General features: G+C 43.0%; 1 long non-coding RNA gene across 1 annotated transcript; it reads left to right on the plus strand.

Moving 5' to 3' along the window:
- The first annotated feature begins 1,974 nt into the window (after positions 1 to 1,974).
- Positions 1,975 to 4,511, plus strand: LOC144275657 (uncharacterized). Its single transcript, XR_013348062.1, has 3 exons — positions 1,975 to 2,044; positions 3,572 to 3,751; positions 4,390 to 4,511. It is a non-coding gene; the product is annotated as an uncharacterized LOC144275657 (long non-coding RNA).
- The last annotated feature ends 2,229 nt before the right edge of the window (positions 4,512 to 6,740 follow it).

A 6,740-nucleotide genomic window follows, 5' to 3' on the forward strand; every position in this document is an offset into this window, starting at 1 on the left:
ATCTTCCCAGTTTGGTGTTCGATAGGCTTTATCGCCTCCACTTGACTTCCCATTGTGTGGCACTCAGTGGTTTCAGTGTCAGAGAGGATGTTGCTGCAAAATTTGCCATTGATGAGCTGATGCGGAGAAAAATACATAGATACTTTGAATTACATTAAAAAATTTGGCAGCCTCACTGGAAGCTGATGCTGCATCACTGACCACCAAGTTCAATGAATGAGAACTGCATGAGACAAAAAAAGCTCCAGGGTTTAACTCTCGGATCCGTGTCTGCACTCCTCTGTTCTTTCCTCTCATGTTGGCACCATTATCGTAGCCCTGACCTCTCACGTCAGCTATTGCAATTCCCGTATCTTCCAGCTTTTTAAGAAGCACATTTGTCATACCAGCGCCTGTGGTATCATCAATGTCAATAAATTCTAGAAAATGCTCTCTGACAGTCACCACTGCAGGGACATTTTCATTAGGTTCTGTTACACAACGCACCACTGCAGTAATTTGTTCCGTATGGCTGATGTCAGGTGTACAGTCCAGAATAACAGAGTAATATCTTGCTGACTTCAGATCTGCCACAATCTTCTGTTTGACTTTTGTTGCTAGTAATTGTATGATCTCATTTTGAATTGTTTTTCCAAGGTGGTGGTGTGTGTACATTTCTTGGGTGGTGACTCTTCTTAGATGATCCTGGAGTACAGCATCAAACTGAGCCATCAGCTCCACAATTTTAAGGAAGTTTCCATTGTTTGGCACATACAGCTGATCTGAAGTGCCACACAGTGCTAGGTTTTGGGTAGCAAGGGTAGCATTGTGGTATTCTCACAATGGCAATGAGCCTTTTCAGAACATGTTGCCAGTAAAGAGACTTACTTAATTAACTTACTTGTCTTAATTAACCCTCCCAGTTCCCACTCCTCACCCCATCTTTCATCACATACCTGTGAAGAAGAAACCCTGTGTCCCCAAGAAATTAAACAAAATATCCACCTCCCAGTTCCTTGCCATTGTGTAGCTTATGTGATAATTTACCTCTTTACAAATAGAGGGCAAAGTTGATGTAAATGCTTCTATTCTGATCTGCTAGGAATTTACATCCACGTCATAACTATCTAGCTCAATTTACATCTAGTGCAATTGAGGAGAGTAGCAGGGAAGGTGACTCTAAGCCTCTTTCCTCTTTCCCATTCCTGGGTTGGCTGGAGGCCAAAATGGACACTCCCTATTTTAGAGTAACCAAAGGGCTGTTCTAAATTATGCCAACTACTGTGGTCCCATAGGGCTGTCTGAGGATTGAGGAGTGCTTTGTGCTGTGCCTGATCCTTCCAGCCTCTGGCATGTCTCCTCCTCTTCCCTGAGGAGCTGCCTATGTAGAGGGGGTGGGGAGCGAGTGGCATTTTGCCAGTGATTCGAGGGTTGCCCTGTTTCAGAGGAATTTTGGCTTGTCCCTTTAAGGCTGTCTTGTGCACTTGAGGTAGCACAGAGCAGTCAGATTAGGAGCTAAGGATTAAGCTCATTTTGTAGAGGAGTAAATGATTATGAAAAGCGCAAGGTAGTGGTGAGTCAGGCCCTCAGCCTTTATGTAGGACCTATACTATTGTTTTGCTTTGCTGCTATTGGGACATCCAACAGAGAGGAGTTCACTAAAACTTTTTTCTTTTTTTTCGCTATGCTAATACTGTGGTGATTGTTGGCAAACAGGGTAAGCCAATAACTGAAGTAGATCTCTATGAGAAATGTATGATAAAATATTGCAAGAAGAAGACAAAGTGTTAGCAAAAGAAATATTCTCTTCCCATTTCTGAGAGGCTATTGTAAGTAAAGGAAAATGGAAAAACAATATGGAAATATACTTCACATGCCTTCAAACGGACATTGACCTACTACTATTTTTCTTATCTGTTTATTACAATCCACTCAGTTCTTTGTCTACAAAGCAAGCCTCTCTTTTCCTTTTCTTTAAATCAGCACTAGTGGCCCAGCATTCTCAAACAACTATTTAATAACAAACTGGTGGAGAGTTGGGAAAGAAGCAGGATTCAGTTGAATTGTAAGTAAAACAATTATTTAAAAATTATGAACAACAGATGGATAGTATATGTCTCAGAAGGCTTCTGTATAACAGGAAACCCAGTTCGTGCCTCTGCTGAATACAACGGTCTCTGCTTAATTAAGTCTCTACTTAATAGAACTTTTTTCACATTTAGTGATGAAAGATTTCATGTTGGAGACTTCCTGACCTCCTGCCCAATCCTGCATCCTTTGCTCAGACAAATCTCCCATTGAACTCAGTGGGAGGAAGGCTCGCACCCTCAGCTGGCTCAGGCATGGCTAGAGAGTTCAGAGTATAGTGTATTTATATCAGAACTGTGTGTATGACCAGCGACAGGTAGGACCACTAGTCCTTGCTATGTGAAAAGCTTGTGTGATCCAGCTCAAATTAACAACAAACTTTCTGCAATCAGAGATTTAAACTAAATGCAGACATGCCAAATCTTGTGAATTTATCTTGAGAGCTGCAATTTCTAAATAAAATTAAGTCTCACTCATGATCTCATGACAGAACTCTGAAATATCAGGAGGGTTTTTTTCAGACATAGCTGAAAAAAAAAATCCTGACATTTGAGAGTTCTGTCTCAAGATCATGAGTGAGGCTTAATTTTACTTAGAAATTGCTGTCAGCCCTGGGCGACTGGACCTCCGGCTGTCAGCCTCCTCTGTCCCCTCCACCCACAGCAGACAGCGGGAACCCAGAAGTGTGTGCTCTGGCTGTCACAGAGGGTGGCTGCTCCCCTGTCAGCCTGGGAAGTGGGAGAGGATCCCACGGCAGACCCTCCCAGGCTCGGGGAGGGGGAGGAACCCTAAGAGAAGCAGAGGTGAGGCTGAGAGGGTTGAACTATGGCCTGGTGGCTGAAGTGAGGAGGGTGGGAGTGATGGGGTGGGAGGGCTGTATTGATGGTGAGTTCTGAGCAGATGGGGTGAGAGCTGAGAGGGTGAATTGAGGACAGTGGGGGATCAATGGGATGTGTGGCTGAACAGAGCAGGGTTGGGTGGGGACAGAACTGGTGGGGGACTGGAGGACAGGATTAATTGCTGGACAGAAGACAGGCAGATGTGAGTGTGATGGGGTGCCTCAGATGAACCATACTGAGAATGGCACACTCAGGGCAGACTGCAAGAACCAGGGCAGACAAGCCCCCCAAAACTGATGGCTTATTCTATAATTAGATTCACCAATCCAGTATCAAAAAAGCTTCTATAGCTCCACCCTGGTTAACAAGAAGCCAAACACAGTCCCTTTTAGGCACTCCAACCCTTGGCTGACATTCAGACACAGGTCTAATATAGTGAAAGGTTACTGAAAACCCAATTTACCATATGTGGGGGTCTACTAATCCCAAAGGCTCAGACACTTACCCCCAGGTCAATATGTATCTCAAATCTTACCCAAATATCATGCTGTCAGTCAATCCTTGGTAAACTAACTAAAGATTTAATAATAAAATAAGAGAGTTATTGAATGGTTAAAGAATCATATATATGCAACTGATTTTCAGTGTGATTTGCTGTGTCACAGGGGTGGCCATTGGCTCCTTGCTGTCTGGGGCAACCGAAGGAAGACTCACTGAAGAGCTGATTTCCCTTAATCACCACAGGAATGGTCCATCCACAACTGAATGGTTCATCAACACTGGGCTGGCTAGACAGTATGTAAAAGCTACCTTGTGGGTGTCACCCGAGAACCAACACATCTGAGGTACAAATACAGAGCCAATATTCATAACTTTTGATACAAATATGATATCTGGATTTAACCAGGATAATTATACTTGACAGATTGTAACTTTTCCATTGACACCTTACATGATACACTTTGTATCAAATTTAGTGCCATTGTACAGCAGTAGTAGCAAGAATGATATAAATGATCATCTTTAATCATACAGCACCACAGCAGGAGTGAGAGCTCCTGTGGCAGGCCAAAATCTCCTTACCCAGTACTCGTGGGAGAGTGGGCAACCCTAATTGTCACATGCACACACCCTGGGAATGGTCAGGGGGAGTTCAAAAATCAAGAGACTGACTTAAAAACACATAATTTTTGTTTAAATCTCATATTAAATCTCAAATGGGCCAATTCCATGATTTTGAGGGGTTCTGACTCATGATTTTTGATCTCTTGACGTAGGTAATGTTGTAAATGCTTCAAGCGTTTCCTAGTGTGTGGTCAAATTAACCAAAAGGGAAGCTTTATGCAGCCAAGGTTTGGCTCTATTGAAAGAAGACCTTTTCGAGTAGCACACCCTCCTTCTTAGGAATGCCTACTCCCTAATACCGATTAATGCAGCCCTCCTCAAAGCATATTTCATGCCTATGCTCTCCTTATCCTTGCAGATGAGCTGAAGTGATTTTGTTTAATGAAGTTTTGCACACTACGGAATGATTTTCTTCTATCATTGAAGTTCACAGCAGTAATATGCTACTGTACACTCTCAAGGCCTGCTTTTCAAATGAAGATACAAAGGGTATGCTGGCAAAAATAAACAGACCCCTATGACCCCTGCAAGAGTCCACATTTTATGGACCTGATTTTATGGGTGGACATTTATTGTCAGGTGGTGAACTGGTTTGAAGGCACTAATGGATTCCCCACCCCCACCCGGACCCCAAAGTTGTGGTTTCCTTTGAAAACTTTGCCTTTAATCATCAGTTTCCCCAGGCTTAGGAAGGTGTTTCATGCCATAGCATATGTCTGAACATTTGGCTAAGTGCATTACTGCAGCAGTTCCATCTGCCTCTGAAACATCTCTTGGCCTCTGAGAGACTCAGGATAGCAGACCAGAATATCTGTAGGTCTGCTCCTTTGGACAATTTGCATGTTAATCTTGCATAGAAAATGCTACTGCTGACACGGAACACTAAACTGGTTCTACAGCTGACAGCTTCTGTGCTGAAGCAGCCAGCTAAAATCAGTGTGAAGAAGGGGCTGTTGGCCATTGAAAGAGGCTATTCTCATGTTCACTCTGAGTGACAGGATTAAATACCTAAGAACTGCAATGGGAAGAGCCATATTTTCAATCTTGTTAAAATGCAGTTTAAACTGATAGAGCTGAAAATGGGCTTTCATAGTGGGATCAAAGGAGAGTGCCTCTGTTTCTTTAAATAAATGTATTTATTAAGGAATGGAGTGGATCTCTGCAGTTGGGAAGGGCACAGAGAAGAGAGTGGTCATGATGGCTTTATTCTGTAGGTTTTATTTTTGTACTGGTTATAATACAAGGTGTGAACACTATAGGAGCCCAATCCTACAGTGATTAGAAGAAAAGGTATTCATCCTTCAAGACCCTTGCAGCTACTGCAAGTCTCCTGCATGGAAATGGGGCATTTGGACTATGAGATCTACATAGTCATGGCCACCACCATTCTTGCTCTACCTCATCCATCGGAGGCTGCATGCAGTGGCTGTCCCTATAGAGATCAGCTCTGAAGAACGCAGAGGGTATGTCTACACTGCATTGTAAACCCAGGATTCAAACTCAGGCTCAAGCTAATATCCATTACATCCACACACAAATTGCACTAACCCAGGGCTTGGAGCCAGGGTTCCAGAAGCCTGTGGGTGGAGGATCTGATCCTAAGTCAAGCCAGGATCCAGTGTTCAAGCCCTATTGCTTTGCAAGGTAGACATAGCCCAATTGGGCTCATACCCTGGGAGTGCACCAAAAGTATTCCGGAATCCCATGGGCTGATTTTCTTTGTCCTCTGGACAGTCAAATTTGGTGGACAGTCAAGTTTTCCCACACTGCTGAACAAACAAAGGCCTAGACAGGCCACAGTTTGGGAGGGCACAAGGAAGTCTGGGATATAGGTGGATGGGCTCAGGCCTTCATAATGCAGTGTAGATGCCGGAACCCCAGGTTGGGACCCAAGGTTCAACAATTCCTAACCTAAGGTTACAAAGGAGATGCTCAAGCCGTATGTTAACAAACCCAGGGTCTGCTAACTCGAGTTTTACTAACCCTGGGCTTATATTGCCTGATAGACATATTCAGAGAGTGCATACTCCTGCATTGGTTCCACACATCTGTCACCTTTCCTAGGCAGTTGAACAGAACAGGGATCCTTTGCTTCAGGTAATTGGGAGACTGTGGAAGGGGTGACCAAGATTCGCCTTAAGAAAACCAGTGTTCTGTAGATCTGTCACTTTAAATTCACCACCTCTTGTGTCCTGTGTCAAACAATATTTGGACTGGGGGCTGGACAATTCATCTGCAAAGTTAATTTCTCCTTAAGAGCATTAAGGTCATGTTCTTCGTAATATCTTTTTTTAAAAATAAACTAACAAGAAAATAGAGATGAGAGATCTGACTGAGCAGTCTCCATTACATATCCTAATAAACAACTGGAGCCTTCTCATGCATCCTCCACACCTAAGAAATATTAAATGAAACTGAAATATTACATGAAAATAATTACATGAAAGTACTCAGTTCAGTCTGAGATTCCTGAGGCTTCTGAAAACACTTACTTCACACTAGACATACTAGGAGTTATAATTCAGGCATTGGGTAGTCACTCCCACATTATTAACATTACACAACCTCACCTGCATATCTGCTTAGATTGTAAACCATTTGGGACAGGGACTGTCTGCACTTCGTGAACAAAAATATAATTAGTGCTTAACAAATTATATATATTAAAATACTCCTATTATGTTCTGGGTTGCAATCCAGACTGGTGAA

Source organism: Eretmochelys imbricata, chromosome 1 (genome assembly GCF_965152235.1).
Source record: "Eretmochelys imbricata isolate rEreImb1 chromosome 1, rEreImb1.hap1, whole genome shotgun sequence".
NCBI classification, from domain to species: domain Eukaryota; kingdom Metazoa; phylum Chordata; order Testudines; family Cheloniidae; genus Eretmochelys; species Eretmochelys imbricata.